Source organism: Zalophus californianus, chromosome X (genome assembly GCF_009762305.2).
Source record: "Zalophus californianus isolate mZalCal1 chromosome X, mZalCal1.pri.v2, whole genome shotgun sequence".
In the NCBI taxonomy this organism is placed as follows: Eukaryota; Metazoa; Chordata; class Mammalia; order Carnivora; family Otariidae; genus Zalophus; species Zalophus californianus.
This window is the reverse complement of record NC_045612.1, coordinates 69,128,205-69,147,705: the sequence shown is the minus strand read 5'-3', so window position 1 is coordinate 69,147,705 and position 19,501 is coordinate 69,128,205. Positions and strand designations below refer to the sequence as shown.

Sequence of the window (19,501 nt, the reverse complement as noted above, 5' to 3'; positions counted from 1 at the left end):
AGAAAAACAAATTGCATCTAGATTGGAAAGGAAGAGGAAAAACTATATTCACAGATGAAAAGATCTTTTATGTAGGAAATCCTAGGTAACCCACATAAAATAAGATCTAATAAATGATTTCAGAAAGATTGCAGGTTATAAGAAAACTATGGGAAAATAAGATGTATTTCTGTACAGTAGCAATGAAGAATCTGAAAATCAAACTAAGAAAATTCCATTTACAATAGTATCCAAAAGAATAAGATATTTAGGCATAAATTGAACAAAAGTGTGTAAGACTTTTACAGTGAAAACCACATTACAAGAAATTCGAGAAGTAAATTGACAGAGATCTTGTTTATGAATTGGAAGAATTAGTAATGTTAAGGTGGTGTCATTGGTTGAATTATGTACCTCTAAAAGATACATGAACTTTCTAACCTCTGTTTCCTATGAATTTGACCTTAGTTGGAAATAGGGGCTTTGCAGATGTCATTAAGTTAATATGAGGTCACACTGGAGTAGGTTGGGGCTTTAATCCAATGTGACTGGTGTCCCTATAAGAATAGGAGAGGACACAGAGATACACAGGGAAAATGGCATGTGATTACAAAGGCAGAGATTGGAGTAATGTTTTTGCAAGATCCAGGAGCACTAAGGGTTGCTAGCTACACCAGAAGCTTAGAGAAATAATGGAATGTTTTCTCCCCTAAAGCCTTCAAGAGAAGCATGGCTATGAATATTTTGATTTCAGACTTCTAGTCTCTAGAACTGTGGAAGAACCAGTTTTTCTTGTTTTAAGCTTTCTAGTTGGTAGTTTGTTAGCTCTAGGAAATGAATACCCCCCCCCAAATGCACTACTCCCCAAATTGATCCCGAGATTTAGTGAGTCTCATGTTGGTGTTCCAACTGGCATTTTTGTGGATATTGGCAAGCTGATTCTAAAATTCACATGGAAATACAGATACAGAATAGACAAGCAATCTTGAAAAGACTACAATGGAGAACACTTTAAAATTTAGTACAAAAATCCAGTAATTAAGAATAGTAATATTGTAAGGATAGACATATAGGTTACATAGGCATATGGAAGTATGGACTTGAAAGTCCACAAATATACTCACATATATATGATTAATTGATTACTGACAAGCGTGTCAAGACAGCGCGGTGGAGAACAATATATTTTTCAACAAATAATGTTGGGACAAGTGGATATCCCCGTTCCAAATGAATGAAGTTGGTCCAGAGACTTAACACTGTAAAAATGATGACAACATGAATCAATTTAAGATCTGAAATTACCAAACTCTTAAAACATTTGTACATCTTCATGACCTTGGATTTGAAATGACATATAGCACAGACAGCCAAAGGCAAAATACATAAAGTTCATCAAAATCAATAACTTTTATGCTTGAAGCAAGACATGTCAAGAAAGTGAAATTATAATAAAAAGAATAAAGTACTGATACTTGGTACAGTATGGATGAATTTGAAAATATTACACAAGTGACAGAAGCCAGACACAAAATGCCATTTATTATGTGATAAGAGAACACACAAGTAGTTTTCAGAGATTAGAAAGAGTGATAAGTGGGTAGTAAAAAAGGGTTAGTTTTATGGTATATGAATTATGTCACAATAAAATGTACAGAAGATAGAAATACATTTTATTAAAGAAAATGCATAAGCAAATAGAAAAATACTTAGCATTCATTTGTCATTAAGGAAATGGCAATTAAATTTACTGTAATATCACTAAACATCTAGAATGGTTGAGTAAGAGAAAACCAACATTTCCAAGTGCTGCTAAATGCATTGCTTATCAAATGGAACATGCACTTTGTACAAGCAGTTTGTCAGTTTCTTACAAAATTAAACCTACATCTATTGTATGGCCAAGCATACAATACAAGCACATTGTATGGCCAAGCAGTTACTTTCGTAGGTATTTATCCAAGTTAAAATAATAACAGAACTGCTTATTAGTGTTGTGTACCATCTCAACATAGTAGTTTTTTTTTTTTTGTCAGCCCAAACTGGGAAGAACTTGAATGACCCTGAAAAGGGTATTGAATGAATAAAATATGCTACATCCATATAATTTAATACTAAGCAATAATGCATAATGAACTATTGATACATGAGCAATATAGTTGAATTTCAAATGGATTTTGGTAGGTGAAAGAATCTATGTTGAAAATGCCTACACAAAGATGATGTTTTGGTAAAAGCCAAGTATAACAACACAGAAGAAATTGATGTTTTCCTGAGGTTAAGTATGAAATGAGTGTAGACAAGTTACTTTGTTGGTTATGGAAGTTTTTGGTTGGTGCTGTTTAGATGAATCCATGCATTTTTAAAATAATAAAAGTATGCAGTGAGGAAAGGGTTTATTTGAGAGGCAGCCAAATGAGGAGGCAGGAGGGCAAGCCTCAAATCCGCCTCCCCAAAGTGGGAGAGAACAAGTTTTTTATAATCATAAGGGTTGAGATTACATATATATTGATGAAATGGTTGGGGAAACTTGTGACTATTCATGAGGAAAGATGGAACATGCTCATTGAGCAAACATATGGAACATACATCCATGTTCACTTTTCACTTTGGTGTGGAGATTTAACATGAGAATGAGGCCGACTTCAAACCCTGACGGTCAGGAGGTTAAGACAAGGAAAAGGAGCTCTGTGCATGCACTCAGAACTGGTACAAACTAGATAGGATCTTGGGCTCGTTATCTTAGGTAAGGAATGTAGGACTTTGCATGTTCATAGGTTGGAACCATATCAGTTGACTTTTGAAAGTCCAGGCTTCTGCAGAGACAGCTAGTGGATTTGTTATTGGGGTCTGAAAAGACACAATGACTATCAGAGGAAAACAGTTCTCTGAAACACAAGTTCTAAATTCTCTGCCTAAATTTTCTGCTAGTTTCAACCTCAGTAACACCTATAGGGCACAGTTTAAGACAGAATCAGCAAAGTTAAAGGGTAAAAAATCAATACATAAAATCAGTTGCATTTTTTTAGCTAATTATAGCCTGAAAAAAATTAAGGAAATAATTTCATGCATACAAAAGAAAATACCTAGGAATAAATTTAACCTGGGAGGTAAAATACATGTTCAGTGAAAACTGCAAAACTTTGCTGGAATAGGGGTGCCTGGGTGGCTCAGTTGGTTGAGCGTCTGACTCTTGATCTCAGCTCAGGTCTTGATCTCATGGTCGTGAGTTTGAGCCCCATATTGGGCTCTGTGGTGGGCGTGGAGCCTACTTAAAAAACAAAAAACAATTTTACTGGAATAAATTAGAGAACATATAAATAAATGGGAAAACATCCTGTGTTCATGCATTGTAATACAATGTTCTTAAGATGTCAGTGTCACCCATAGTAATCCACAGAATCAATGCAATACCTTTCAAAAGCTGAACAGCCTTTTATGCAGAAGTGAAAAAGCTAATCCATAAATTCATATAGAATTGCTAGGGTTTCTGAATACCCAAATCAATCTTGAAAAAGAATAAAGTCAGAGGACTTAAGTTTTTCTTTCAAAGATTAGAATAGAGCTGGAATAGAATTGAGGTTCCAGAAATAAATCCATACATCTATATTCAGTTCATTATTGATGAGGGTCCCAAGATGATTTACAGGAATGAACAGTCCCTTCAGCAAATAGTGTTTGGACAACCTGATGTCAACATGCAAAGAAATGAAGTTGAACCCTTACATTACACCCTCTGCAAAACTCAAAATGCATCAACATTCCAAATACAAGAGCTAAATCTCTAGAACTTTTAGTAGAAAACAGGAATAAATCTTAATGACCTTGGATTTGATGATGGTATCTTAATTGTGATTCCTAAAGCAGAAGCAAAAAGAGACATATTCAATTTTATCAAAATTTAATACTTTAATGCATCAAGAGACATTACCAAGAAAGTAAAAAGACAATATGCAGAAGATGAGAAAATATTTACAAACCATATACTAAATAAGGGTCTTGTATCAAGAATATATTATGTATTTTTTTAAAACCTGCTTACATCTCAACAACAAATTGACAACTCAATTAAAAAATGGGCAACATTTTGGGGCACCTGGGTGGCTCAGTCATTAAGCGTCTGGCTCAGGTCATAATCCTGGGGTCCTGGGATTGAGCCCCACGTTGAACTCTACTCAGTGGGGTGTCTGTTTTCTCCCTCTCTCTCTCTCTGCCCCTCCCCCTGCTGTGCTCTCTTTCTCTCAAATAAAATCTTTAAAAAAATAAAAATGGGCAACATTTTGAAGGCATTTTTTCAAAGTAAATGGACAAAAAACATGAAAGATTCTTCATATTAGACATAAATGAAGTGCAAATCAGAACCACAATGAGATCATTTCACATCCACTAGTTTGTAATTTAAAAAGCATGAAAAAGAGCGACGAGAAGGCTGGGTAACCCAGATTCAGCCCAGGGAGACCCAAAGAGATTCTAGGCCCATGACATCCTGTCATGAACATTGACACAAGGAACTTTGCCAGTAGGACACATTTGGGCAGTGCTCTGTTCACACCTGGGCTGCACCCGCTCTCATTGGCTTCACAGGTACTTAGAAGAACATGTAGTAGAGTTTTTCATCAGACAAATGGAACATGTCACAGAACTTTGCTAAGATGGTTAACTCGACACACAAAGACCAACACCCTGACAAAAAATGTTCCAGCCATGCCAACAAATTACAGAAAGATTTTACTGCTGCATATCCAACGCAATCCTCCATCCCTTTTAAAAGCCAGACTTCAACAATTCCGGAATCAGAGAAAAAGGGATTCAATAGTCAAGCGAAGAGATTTTATTATAAAAAGAGAGAGACGGAGAGAGAGAGGGAACACAAGCAGCAGGAGTGGGAAAGGGAGAAGTAGGCTTCCCGCTGAGCAGGGAGCCCAATGCGGGGCTCGATCCCAGGACCCTGGGATCACGACCTGAGCCGAAGGCGGACGCTTAATGACTGAGCCACCCAGGCACTCCACCACTTGGCTTTTCTGAGCTTCAGTTTCCTCATCTGAAACATAAGGAAGATTTGGGCTATATAGTTTTTAGGTTCTTGAAGCTATAAAAGGAGAAAAAAAATAAAAAAAAATAAAAAAAATAAAAAGCATGAAAAAAGTAAGCGTTGGCAAAAATGTGCATATATCAAAACCTGTCTACATAACTGCTATTTAAAATGGTTCAGCTATTGTAGAATAAAGTGCAAATGTACAAAATAACAAAATTTTGGTATATGCATAAAAGGAAATATTAGTCATGAAAAGTCATGAATTACTGATAGATGCTGTAGTGTAGATGAAGTTACAACACATTACGCTAAGTGAATGAAACTAAACACACAACTTCACATGTTGTATGATTCCATACATATAGATAATTCCTTTGAAAAACAATTTTGATTGGTGGCTGCCAGGACCTGGGAAGAGAGGGAGTGTGGAGAAACTGTTTAATGACTATAGTGTTTTACTTTTGAGTGAGGTAAACATTTTGCAACTAGATTGAGTTAATGTGCTTTAATGCTACTAAGTTGTTTACTTTAAAATTGTTACTTTAATGTTACATAGATTTCACATTAGGAAATTATGTTTTAAAATGTAATATGCCAAAAGAAAATAGCCTAGTACCACATGGTTTCACTGGTAAGTTCTTTCAGATGTTGAAGAATTAACACCTCTCTAACCTCTCTCAGAAAATAGAAATGAGGGAACACTTTAACTCATTTTGAGACATTTCTGTGATACCAATGTTGGACAAACATAAAGACAAAACCTATAGGTCAGTGTACCTTATGACTATAAATGCCAAAAACCTTAATAAAGTACAAGTAAACTAAATGTAGCAACATGTTAAAAGGATTATGCCCCATGAGCAAAATGGGATTTTTTCCAGAATTGAAAAGGTGGTTCAACATATGTAAATTAATTTTATACAGCACATTAATAGTACAAAGGAAAATAACCACATAATGTGTTTCAGATTAACCGTTAGACAAAATCCACACCCTTTCATGATATACAAAGCTGTACAAACTAGGAATAGAATGGAATTTCCTCAACAGGATTTGAGAGGCATTTATGAAAAAGAGCTAACATACTTAATGGGAAAAGTCTGTTGTACCTTGATTACCACAAATAAAACTAGGATGCCACTGGTAAATAACTTTGTGCTAGAAGTTCTAGCCAGAAAAAGAATAAAATTGGAATGGAAGAAGTACAACTGCGTTCTCAGATGACCTGATCTTACATGTAGAAAGTCCTAAAGAATCTGCATGAAAAAGAGCTTAAAAGAAATTCAGCAGTTTCAGAGCATATGCAAAATAAACAAAAATCAGTTGTATTTTTATACACTGGCAATGTACAATGCAAAAAGGAAAATATGGGAACAATTCCATTTGCAATATTACCATAAAGAATAAAATAGGGTACATTCAAGTAGGTGGGAGGCTTGTAAATTTAAGTCTACAAAACTTTGTTGAAAGAAAATTAAACAAGTGGAAAGATCCTGTGTTCATTTACTGGAAAGCATAATTTAGCATGGTGTAAGCCCTTAGAGTGATACACAGATTTAATACAGTCATCAAAATCTTAACTGTCTCTTTTACAGAAATGGAAAAACTGATCCTAAAATAGATACCTAATTGCAGAGGACCCTGAATAGCCTAAACAATCTTGAAAAACAATTTCAGATTGACACTTAATTTTTTCAAATCTTACAACAAAATTATAGTAATCTGAACAGCGTGGTATTTGTATAAGGATAGATATATAGGCTAAAGGAATAGAACTAGAAGTCCAGAAATACTCCCATACATCTATGGCTAATTGATTTTTAGAAGGTTGCCAAGAGCATTCAATTATGAAAGAATAATGTCTTCAACAGATGGTCCTTCAACAACTGGATAGCAACTTAGAAAACAATGTTGTTGCCTTTACCTTATACCCTTTACAAAAATTAACTCAAAATCAATCAAATGTATGAGCTAATACTATAAAAATATTAATAGAAAATATAGTTAAATTTTCCTGATCTTTAATTTGGTAGTTGATTCTTAGGTATAACCCTGAAAGTAAAATCATGATAAGATAAAATAGATTAAATTGGATTTTATCAAACTTATAAACCATAGTGTACCATAGAACACTGTCAGGAATGTGAAAAGACAACCCTCAAAATAGAAAATACTTGGAAAATACATATTTGAGAAAGTACTAGCTTGCAGAATATATAAACATTTGCAATTAAAAATCAGAAACAAGGGGTGCCTGGGTGGCTCAGTCGTTAAGCGTCTGCCTTCGGCTCACGTCATGATCCCAGAGTTCTGGGATTGAGCCCCACATCGGGCTCCCCGCTCAGCGGGGAAACCTGCTTCTCCCTCTACTGCTCCCCCTGCTTGTGTTCCCTTTCTCACTGTGTCTCTCTCTGTCAAATAAATAAAATCTTTAAAAAAAAAGTCAGAAACAAAATCCAACTTATAAATGCACCAAGAGCTTAAGTAAGACATTTCTCGAAAGTTGATACACCAGCAGCCATTAGTACATGAAAATCTTTAACATTACTTTTTATTTGAGAAATTCAATTTAGAATAAATGAGCTATCACTTCACTCTCAGTACTATGGCTATTACATGAAAAATGAGAAATAGTAAATATTGGCAAGGGTGTGGAGAAATCGGAATTTTTGGTCTTTGCTATGGGGAGCTGTCATATGGTGAGGCTGCTGTGGAAAACAGGATGGTGGTTCCTCAGAAATAAAGAGATTACTTGGTATTCATCACAGTAAGTATGTTCTTGCTCCCCTTTATCCATTTTACTCATCCCCTGCCCACCTACCTTCTGGCAAACAGCAGTTCTCTTTGCTTGAGTCCCTTTTTTTTCCTTTGTTCATTTGTTTGGTTTCTTAAATTCCACATATGAGTGAAATCATATAGTATTTGTCTTGTCACTTAGCATTTTACTCTCTAGGTCCATCTGTGTTGTTGCAGATGGCAAGATCTCATTTTTTTTTTATGACTGAGTAATGTGTAAAATTGTTGAATCATCATATTGTACACCTGAAACTAATATAACACTGTGAGTTAATTATACTTCAATAAAATAAATAACCTAACACAGTGCTTGGTACTAAGAAGTAAAAAAAGAACTAAATATAAAATTTCGATGACCCAGCAGTTCCATACCAAGTTATGTCCCTAAGTTAAAGAAATCCATTTTTAAATAAAATTTTTGTATGCAAATGTGTATAGCCACACTATTCATCATAGTTGAAAGGTGGAGACTACTCCAGTATTCATGAGATGATGAAAGTGGTATATCCAGCTTACACTGTTGGTGGGAATGCAAGCTGGTACAGCCACTCTGGAAAACAGTATGGAGGTTTCTCAGGAAGTTAAAAATAGCGCTGCCCTATGACCCAGCAATTGCAGTACTGGGTATTTACCCCAAAGATGCAAATGTAGTGAAAAGAAGAGGCACCTGCACCCCATTGTTCATAGCAGCAGTGTCCACAATAGCCAAACTGTGGAAGGAGCCAAGATGTCCTTCAACAGATGAATGGATAAAGAAGATTTGGTGTTTATATATATATATATATACACAGTGGAATATTACTCAGCCCTCAAAGTATGAATACCTACATTTACATTGATGTGGATGGAACTGGAGGGTATTATGCTACATGAGATAAGTCGATCAGAGAAAGACAATTATATGGTTCCACTCATGTGGAATATAAGGAATAGTGTGGAGGGCCACAGGGAAAGGGAGGGAAAACTGAATGGGAAGAAATCAGAGAGGGAGACAAACCATGAGAGACTCTGGACTCTGGGAAACAAACAGGGTCGCGGAAGGAGAGGTGGGTCGGGGAATGGGGTAACTGGGTGATGGGCATTAAGGAGGGCACGTGTTGTGATGAGCATGGGTGTTATATGCAACTGATGAGTCGTTGAACAGTACATCAAAAACTAATGATGTACTATATGTTTAAATTGGTATATCCAAAAAATGCAATATTACTCAACTTTATAGTTGAATGAATTATGGATACACAGTATAACATGGATATTCCTATTAATCATTATGCTAAGTGAATGAAAACAAACATATAAGGGCCTAATTCATTTTACATGAAATATGAAAGAGGTAAATCCACAGAAACAAAGCAAATTAGTGGTTGTCAAGAAGTATGGGTATGGGGAATGGAGAATGACTGCTTAATAAGTCTTGGGTTTTCTACTGCCTTATTAAAATAGTTGACCATGGTGATGGTTGCACAAGGTTGTGAATGTACTAAAAGCCACTGAATTGTACTATTTAAAATTATTAAAATGGTTACAGCATAGGGAATAGTCAATAGTATTGTAATAGCATTGTATGGTGACAGATGGTAGCTACACTTGTGGTGAGCATAGCATAATGTATAGCATTGACTCACTTTGTTCTACACCTGAAACCAATGTAACATTGTGTGTAAACTAAAAAATTTTTAAGTAAAAAATTTTTTAATAAAATGGTGAATTTTGTGTATGTGGGTGTTAACCTCATTAAAAAATTAAAGGAATTAGTTACCTAAAAAATAAAATAGGTGGAGAGCCAGATTTGGCTTGCATGGTGTAGTTTACTAATCCTTGGTCTGGGTCTATTTAAGGTAATTTGCAATATATTTATTACAACTAATTAAAATTTTATGAGATTATCTAAAGACTATAATAGGTATATCTTAACTTTTTGCAAAATGCTGAGTTTTCTGAATTTCTAAACTCTTGGGATCAATATGAAATTGGGAGTCGATCCCATAGGAGATTGCTGAAGACTTGAGCATTTTCCACATAAAACACAGCTGTAGGGCCTCAAGTTCATTTGGCAACAGAGAAATAACAAAAACTATAAGCAGTACTGATACCCTCTAGAAAGGCTAAAATGAAATGGATTGAGGATGCCAAATATTGGTGAGTATTTTGCTAACAATTATCTTTCATAGAGTAATGGTGGGAGTATGATTGGTGAAAGTCATGTTAGAAGACCTTTTAATGAACATGCACATATCCTGTGATTCCAAAATTTAACTTACATGTATATGACCACAAAGATACGTATATGTTCACCTCAGGACGTGTTAATGTCTATATCATCACTATTCATAATAGCTCTAAACTGGAAAACATGCAAACGTCTATCACCAGAATAGATATATTAATTTTTGTGGTGTTTTCTTTTAGTGGATTATGGCAATGAAAAATAATGAACTGTAACTATACATTATGCATGTATCTCACATTCTTTTCAGCAAAGAAGCCGAATGTATTAACAAAATTCAAGAAAGTGGTTCCTCTGGTTGAAAATATAATTAAAGTAGAATACATGCCACTTTAGTGATACTAGAAATATTTTCTTCATTAAGCTCATCAAATTAGTCTTTAAATATACATATAATTTATACTGTCTTCTGTGTATAAGATTTTGTAATTTTAAAACTACATTAAAATACCAATTACTGAAGATCCTCTCCAGAGTGTACTATATATTCTCCAATCATTTCCAAAAGTGGAATTATTATTTCTTTTTTGATGAACACCTGTGGGGCACTTAAAGTTTATTATGGTTACCATTTTCCTTATTTTTTGATTAAGTTGGTTGCACTATCTGATAGGCAAAAGCTCTTTAACCATTTACATACCTATTCTTTTCTCCTAAATCATTGTTTCATGTGTTCATCCATACATGGATGAACTCTAATGATTTAAATGTGAATCAAATGTGATAATGTGACAGATGTTCTGTGTTTTGTATGAATGTGAAAGTGTACAATAGATACTGAGTGTGGGCACTAGTATTAGTACAAGAAAATTGAAAAATAGTACAAATTGTAAAAGTAACGTAAATTACAGTGAGTCTTGCAAACCACTCACCAGTCATTACTCATTACTGTGCAAGAAAAACATTAGCATAGCATTATATTTGGTCCATATTCACTTCATTTGATATATGTGCAGTCTTCTCTATCTATTGCTTATATAATTATTAGAAATTCCGTAGTATCTGGATTGCTTAGGTTATTTTCTTCCCACTGTGGTGAGATTCTTAAAGTAATCTAGAAATTTGGTTAGATCTACTGTCTTTGTTAATAAGGGAAGAAATTTATTAGCAAGTGCAAGTTAATTTTTTTTTTTAAAGATTTTATTTATTTGACAGAGAGACGCGGCGAGAGAGGGAATACAAGCAGGGGAAGTGGGAGAGGGAGAAGCAGGCTTCCCGCGGAGCAGGGAGCCCGATGTGGGGCTCGATCCCAGGACCCTGGGATCACGACCTGAGCCGAAGGTAGACGCTTAACGACTGAGCCACCCAGGCGCCCCAAGTGCAAGTTAATTTTAAGGAATAGGAAAAATGGTAAAATTTGACCATATGATGGAATTCAATAATTAAGAAAAGGAAGCATTGTAGGGTATGCTGCAATAAGTAAGTACTGTGATACATAAATGTTGTTGGACAACAGTAGCTTTAAGAGTGAAATATGAAAGATTTAAAAAGTTGGGGGGAAAAGCAAGCTCTGTCCTTTACTTATTGAGACACCTTAGTGCACCTCTTGGTCTTGGGATTGTGAATTTGAGCCCCAAGTTGGGCATAGAACTTATATTAAAATAAACGTAAGTAATGTAGTCCTTAAAAAAAAAAAAGAAAAAGAAGTTCAAAAGACAAGTTTGCTTTACCAAAGAAGGAATTCATTTCTAGTTTGGGAATCTAAAACACCTATCTAATGCCCCCCCCCTTAAACTTAAAATGCCAATTTGATTAATTCCTTGGATAAAGATAATAGCTTTGAAAGAATAAAGTATCAAAGAATTGACAATGATAAGAATAAAAACTTGTGAAATTGAGGTGTTTCCATTTTTTAAATGACAGTGTAAGGATTTTTGAATCTACTCTCCAGGGAAACAAATACAACTGGTGAGATGAGCAAAATTTACAACAGTTTAACACCTCTTGAAATTCTAATGGCATACAGCAAATGAAAAACTTTTGAGAATTGTACTAAAACAGAATAAAAACAAGACTCTCTGGCATTTGAACCACCACTCAGTTCTCCCATCTCAATTCAGCAAGACAGTGGGACCACTCCAAGCATTTGCAGTGAGGAATACAGGGATCCCTCTCTTTTAGCTAACAGTTGAGGTCTATTGTCCAGAATGGAGTGATGCTAAAATTCCATATCCCCACAGCTCAGTTTTGTAGATCCTCACTTCCAGGCAATTGTAGCTGATAGGAAGAGGACTTCTGTTCTCCCAACCCAGACACATAGAGCAGAAGCTCTTCCTCAGGCCTGATATGCTCAGAATACTCTTATCCTCACCCCAGGTTGTTTGGACCATTGATACACCATACCAGGTGAGGCAAGTTGAGAACAGGCTAATCCCTATAAATTTGGGCTGTTACTTTAAGCCAAGGTAGTCACTTCGCCCATCCCCCCGCCACGCACAGCTCAGTGCATCTGGATGATAAATGTTGCTGAGTAGAACAGGCAGAACATGAGAACAGAGTTCTGAAGCCCTCCCTGATGAAATTTTATTTAAAAGAGCAGGGGGATGTTCAGGCCTATGGGCAGTCTTAAAAAATGATAATTTGGTGTTAAGTAATTAGCTGGTAGTTTAATGAGAGCAACTTGCTAAACTCCAGATTGTCCCTAGGCTAGGCTAATTTGCCACAGAGAACCAGGTAAAGAGTTAAGAATAGCATTCCTGTTGTCAGAACAAAGACTGGCATCATAAACTGCCCCTGCAAATGGCCCGAGTTTAATTGGATTAGAATATACAGTAAGATATGCCCCCAGAGCATTGTTATAAGTGATAGGAAAATTAACTTACAATTAGTGTAGGTTAGCAGCTCAGTATGTACAAGAATAGAAATTGTGCACTGCCATCCTAGGATAACGACATTTCTGGGGCTGTGCCCTCTGAGGAGCAGTAACATAGGCTCCTATCATATCATGGGAGAAAGAGACCACTAAAAGTCCAGTCAGTCACTTAACATATTAAAAATTTGAACAGTAACTACCAGCCCTGGATTCATCTTGTGGTTAACTAGCCAGTATTGCTACTATATATCATTTATAATGCGTACTTTTGAGCTGAAAAATCTCAAGACCTGCAAAGAAAGAAGAAAATGTCACCATAAAGCAAAAGAGGTTGGCAGCAGAACCCACATTTAAAGGCCTACATATCAGATTTAGCAGGTAAATATTTTAAATCAGCTGTTAAAGATATGTTCAAAGAACTAGAGGAAACCATGCTTTAAAAGGTACAGGTATGAAGATAGTGTTTCATCAAATGGTATCAATAAGTAGGAATTGTAGAAAGAGCCGTAGGGACAATCTGGAGTTGAAAAGTATAGACAAATAGAAAACAAAAATCACTGGAGTGTTTCAACAGTAATATGAATTGTCAGAATAAACAATCAGTGGGCTTGAATACAGATTGACAGACATACAATTTAAAGAATACAGGAAAAAGGAAAGTTTCATAGAAATGTGGGATGCCATTGTGCGTACTAACATGTATGTTATGCCAGTGTTAGAAATAGAGGGGGAAACCTAGAAAATGACATTTGTAGAAGTGATACCTGAAAACTACAATGTTTTATGAAAAATATTAGCCTAAACATCCAAAGGAAATAATATTTTGAGACGAAAACAAAAACAACATGCCAAAAATTATAGGATGCAGCTCCAAGGGAGACAATTATAACAATAAATTCCTACATTAATAAAAAAGAGATCTCAACCTAACTCTATACCTTAAGAAATTAGACAAAGAACAAACTAAGACTGAGTTCAAAGAAGGAAGGACATAATAAAGAGCAGATATAAATAAAATAGAGACTGCAAAGATAATGAAACCAAGAGCTTTTTTAAAAGAACGAATTGGCAAACTGGATAGTCTAACCAAGAAAAAGAGGAGAGGACTCAGTAAATTAAAGAGACATTACAACTGATACCACAAAAGTACAAGGATCCTAAGTGGCTACTATGAACAATTATATGCCAACAAATTGTATAACCTAGGAAAAATGTATAAATTACTTCTGGCTTTGGTCTGAGGGCATCACTAGTACAGAACTGTAAATGAGCATAGACAGAAAATCTTAGAGAGCCCTTATCTTTCTGGCCAGCTCACTGGCTATTGGGTACTTGTAAGCTGAAGTATATAGGAAATACTTTTATTCATATTTATTCTCCATCCCCATCTCTCTCCCTTCCTTCTGGCGTCCTTCCTCCTGGATTTTCCCTAAAGACAGCTACAGTTCTGGAATTGCATGATGGTGATGGCAGAGGGACTGAAGTCTGCAGGAGGAAAAGCCATCTTTATTAGAGCAACGTGCAAAAGGGGACCCTTGCGAATAGAAGAGTGCATAGAATTCTGTTAATTCTGTTAATTCTCCATTTTTTGCTCTTCCCAAGGGTGACTCCATTTGTGCAGATCTCATGGCAACAAATGTGGCTTAATATCCAGACAAGGCATGCATCTAGTCTACTTTGGAGTGAGAAAAAGAAGCCCTTTGGAGCTGGAGTAATTTTAGAGATGAGAGAGGTGAAGAAGGGGATCTCCTTATTTTGTATATGAACTGAAGCAGTTTCTTGAGCTCATCTTCAATGTGAACATGTATGAGATAGTCCAAAATAAAACATAGAAATAGCTTTTGGAATTTATAATATGAAGCCCCATCCATGTTACAGACTGAACTCAGAGAATCATATGTGAGGTAGACCCAAATCATCATGGTAAAGACTGAAAACTAGATATTGGAAACAATTCTCATAAAAGGGGAGATCGAAGTTGTGGTCTGAACCTAACTGAATTGATTGCCTTTTTAAAAGGGCATTCACACATACATTGTCCAGGAGATTTTTAAAGAGATCAGATTCTTACAACAAAATGTGCAAAATGCCCAACAATCCAAAAATACAAAGAACTAGGGGAAATACGTGACAATGAATAGGTGCCAGACACAGGATATTAGAGATTTTGGAATTATCATAGAGATTTTATTTTTATTTATTTTTTTAAGATTTTATTTGACAGCGAGAGAGGGAACACAAGCAGGGGGAGTGGGAGAGGGAGAAGCAGGCCCCTCGCTGAGCAGGGAGCCCAACGCGGGGCTCGATCCCAGGACCCTGGGATCATGACCTGAGCCGAAGGCAGACGCTTCACCGACTGAGCCACCCAGGCATCCCTATCCTAGAGATTTTAAAGCAGCCGTTATTACTATATTCCATGATATGTCAATACTTTCAAGATGAATTAAAAAATAGAAGTTCTCAGAAAATAAAACTTTAAAAGAACCAGGTGGAATTTATTAAGCTGAAAAATAAAATGTCTAAGATTTCTTGTAAAAAATGAATGAGTTCAATAGCAGATTTAAGGTGACAGATGATCAGCGAACCTGAAAATTAGAAACTATCAAATTTGAAAAACATTTTGAAAAAAAATTAGGGCTTCAAGAATCTATGTGACAATTTCAAAAGGTTCAACATTTGTGTGGTTGGAGTCCCAAAAAGATAGGAGAAAGAGATAGGCACAGAAAAAAAATTTGAGGAAAGAATTTCTAAAATTCAGTGAAAGACAAATGTACATGTTTGAGAAGACTTGTGACCTTGAAGAGAATAAACCTAAATGTATACCAATACACAATGTAATCAAACTGATGAAAGTGAATGATGAAAAAATCTTGAAAGTTCCTACCAAAAATCACTGTATTACATATAGGATAACTAATTTTGAATGATTGTATTTCTTGTCAGATACTATAGAGTCCAGAAGACAAGACATCTTTAAGGTGCTGAAGGTAAAGAATAAATCCCGAATTCCATAACAAGCAAAAATATCCTTTAAAATGAATTCAAGATAAAGTTACCCTCAGATGAAGGAAAAACTAGAGATTTTTTTCATCATGGAAATGCTCTAAAAGAAATGACAGGGCACCTGGGTGGCTCAGTTGGTTAAGCGTTGGCCTTGGCTCAGGTCATGATCTCAGGGTCCTGGGATCGAGTCCCACATCAGGCTCCCTGCTCAGTGGAGAGTCTGCTTCTCCCTCTGCCCCTCCCGCCCCCACTTTGCACTCGCTTGCTCTCTCACAGAAAATAAAATCTTAAAAAAAAATGATATTCTTCAGGTAATGATACCACAGAGAAACTTGTTACTTCAGGGATAAAGTTTGAGCAACAGTAGTAGTAAATGTCTGGACAAATAGGATAACCTTTTCTACTAATTCCTTTTATGTGTGCATGACTCTTGGAAACAAAATTATAATGTCTGAGGGGGGATTTCAATATATTTATAGGTAAAATACGTGAAAATTATCACATAGGTAAAACACCTATGTAGGTAACTTTAGCAGAGAGCAGGTTTTTTAGTTTTGTTTTTAAAATTTCCAAATAATAATGTTTCTTTCTGGGACAGAGGGAATGTCCAAAACCTCTTAAAACATACAGATTACCCATTTTGGGAGAAGAGTCCAACAAACCTTGTTTGTCAGATGACATTAGTGTTTTTAAGAATGCAGAAAACCTGGCCCTAGGGTTATCTCATTGCTTAAAAATGTTGCAGCTATCCCTCTCTGGGAAACTTTATTTCCTGCTCCCCCACCTGAAACAAAGCATCAAGGAAAGCTGAATCAATGGGGTGCTTAAGTCACTAAGATTCCTTCATCTAGTCCCTGTAAGGCAGTCAGGTCAGTTTCAACTCATTGGCCAGGATTGTTTTGGACTATAGAATTGACCTAGGGTCCCAACTTGCAGGCAAAAGCAGAAGCCTCTGCAATCACTAATACATCCTGTGGTACCTGGATTAATCCCTTGGGCCTACTGGAAAAGTCAGTATATGGAGAAGCCAAAATATTCAGGTTTCCTAAACTTGGGATTCCTCACCTGATGCAAAACTATTACCTGTGCATAATCCACCTAGACCACTTCTCATTGCCCTCTTGGAATGTGTTGGGAGGCTTGAAGAACCAGTGTAGACTCCTCTTGAAATTAATGTGAAGATGCTCATGCTTCTTACTGTGTCATGAGTAATAAAATCTTCTGTCACTGATGCATGATTCTTAGCTCTTCTGCCAGAATTCATAAAACTGTAACAAGCTTTTAGCTTGCATGTATGACAAAATCACAGTTAACAGCTTATGACACAGATAGTAATGGGACATATGTGGTTCTAAGATTTGTAGGTTTTATTTTAAGTAGTAATATATTAATGTTTAGTAGACAGGAAAATATAAGGTGTGTGTATTGTAATCCTTAGAGAAACCTCTCAAAAATATGAAGACATACTAAAAAATTTATTAAAGTAGACTACTACAAGATATTCAAATAATCCAAAGGAATAGAAGAAAGAATAAAAATGGAGTTTTAGAAAGTGGAGAGATAAATAATAAAAGAATGGACATATAGCAACCAAATCCATTCATTCTACATGGTCTATAATTTTTGGCTCGAGATTAGTGGAATAAATGCATTATCATATTTGCAAAAAAAAAAACAAAACCCTGGACATTATATATAAAAGACATATAAGAAGACTGAAAAAGAAATGAATGGAGGAGTGCCAGCCAGATAGAGCCAGATAGAGCCAGTAGAGCACACAACTCATAATCTCAGGGTCATGAGTTCAAGCCCCACATTGGGTGTGGAGCCTACTTATAACAAATATAAGTAAATAGGAAGAAGAAGAAATGAGTGGACATCAGCAAGAGACAAATGGGACCCAAGGGAAAACTAGGTGCTGAGTTGCCGGGTTTTGTTGTTTTTTTTTTTTTTCTTTTTCCTAATATATCTCAGGTTAAGTGTTGGAGAATTTGGCAAATAGGTCTCCAGGCAGAGACCAAAATCAAAACAGAACAAAGCCCTAGGGAAAGGGTTCTCTCTAGACAGTGACAACCCATCAAATAACTTTTAGATAATATTGCCCTACTCCATTCAAACTTCAGGATAAAAATCACTCAATCCACACTGCCATCAGCAAAGGCTGAGTGGAGATCATAGACTTCAGCACTGCCAAGCTATAATGAGCTTCTCATCGCCCCCTCAACCAGTGTCAGGATGGTATCGGAGAAAATCCACTGCACAGCAAAGTCTACTTCACAGTGTTAACATTAATCCCATCACAGCATAAGTAGAGGCCTTGCGGACATCTTGGATTTATATTCACATCCAGCAAAATGAAGAGCCCTTCCCTCTCCCTGTTGGTTTTCAGATGCATGTGGTAAGCTGGTACTTTGACCATCCAGCTCTCATTAAGGTCCATCCATCTTGGTACCTGGGGAGGACATATGGTGAGGAGCATTAATAAAATATGCTGTTCTCGGGATGCCTGGGTGTCTCAGTTGGTTAAGCGGCTGCCTTCGGCTCAGGTCATGATCCCAGGGTCCTGGGATCGGGTCCCACATCGGGCTCCTTGCTCAGCGGGGAGCCGGCTTCTCCCTCTGCCTGCCGCTCCCTGTGCTTGTGCTCTCACTCTCTCTCTAGCAAATAAATAAATAAATAAAATCTTTAAAAAAACAAAAGATTTTGATATAATTTAAAAAATTAAAAAATGCTGTTCTCTCATACCTACATATGGCCAGCAGCAATGAGCCTTTCCTCACTCAGTTTAAAGAATGCCAAGGGGAGAATCTGTACTTTCACCCCTACCTGGTACTTAGATGGTAGAAACTCCCTCCCTTACCAGAGTTGTCTCAAAGGAGGTCTGTAAAAAGAGAAGATTCAAATTAATTGCAGAGTCTCGAATACCCAGAATGTCTAGTATAGGATTAAAAAATCACCCATTATTAAATAAACTAGGATGACACAGATGTTGGAATTACCTGATGAGAATTTTATTATTTTATTTTTTTAAAGATTTTGTTTATTTGACAGAGAGAGACACAGCGAGAGAGAGAGAACACAAGCAGGGGGAGCAGGAGAGGGAGAAGCAGGCTTCCCGCTGAGCAGGGAGCCCGATGCGGGGCTTGATCCCAGGACCCTGGAATCGACCTGAGCCAAAGGCAGACGCTTAACGACTGAGCCACCCAGGCACCCCCCTGATGAGAATTTTAAAGCAGTCCTTATGGGAATGATTTAACAAGCAATTACAAACACTTGAAACAAAATAACCAGAAAGTCTCAGGAAAGAGGATATGAAAAAACAAGTGTTTAATTTCACAACTGAAAAATATAATAGGTAACTAAATGGAATGGAGATGGCAGAGAAGACTTACTAGTGAACTTAAAGCAATTGAAATTATTCAGATTGAGCAACAGAGAGCAAACGAAAAAAATGAAGAAAGCCTCAATGGTGTTAGAGACCATAAAAAAAAAAAGTCCACATTGTTGTCATTGGGGTTGTAAAAGGGGGGAAGAAAAAGCGGTAAGTCCAAAATGTGTTTGACAAAATAATGACCAAAGATTCCTCCAATGTTTGAAAGTACATAAACGTATGGATTCACAAAGTTTACTGAACCCTAAACCCTAGAAT

At 36.3% G+C, this 19,501-nt stretch overlaps 1 long non-coding RNA gene across 4 annotated transcripts in view; it reads left to right on the top strand.

Moving 5' to 3' along the window:
- Window positions 1-15,107, top strand: part of LOC113930623 — an 81,627-nt gene extending 66,520 nt beyond the window's left edge. For 2 of the 4 annotated variants that reach the window (XR_003522556.2, XR_003522554.2), the window contains exon 8: window positions 14,452-15,107. This is a non-coding gene — a long non-coding RNA (uncharacterized LOC113930623). The other 2 variants (XR_003522557.2, XR_003522555.2) reach the window with 1 other exon arrangement.
- Window positions 15,108-19,501: the final 4,394 nt, after the last annotated feature.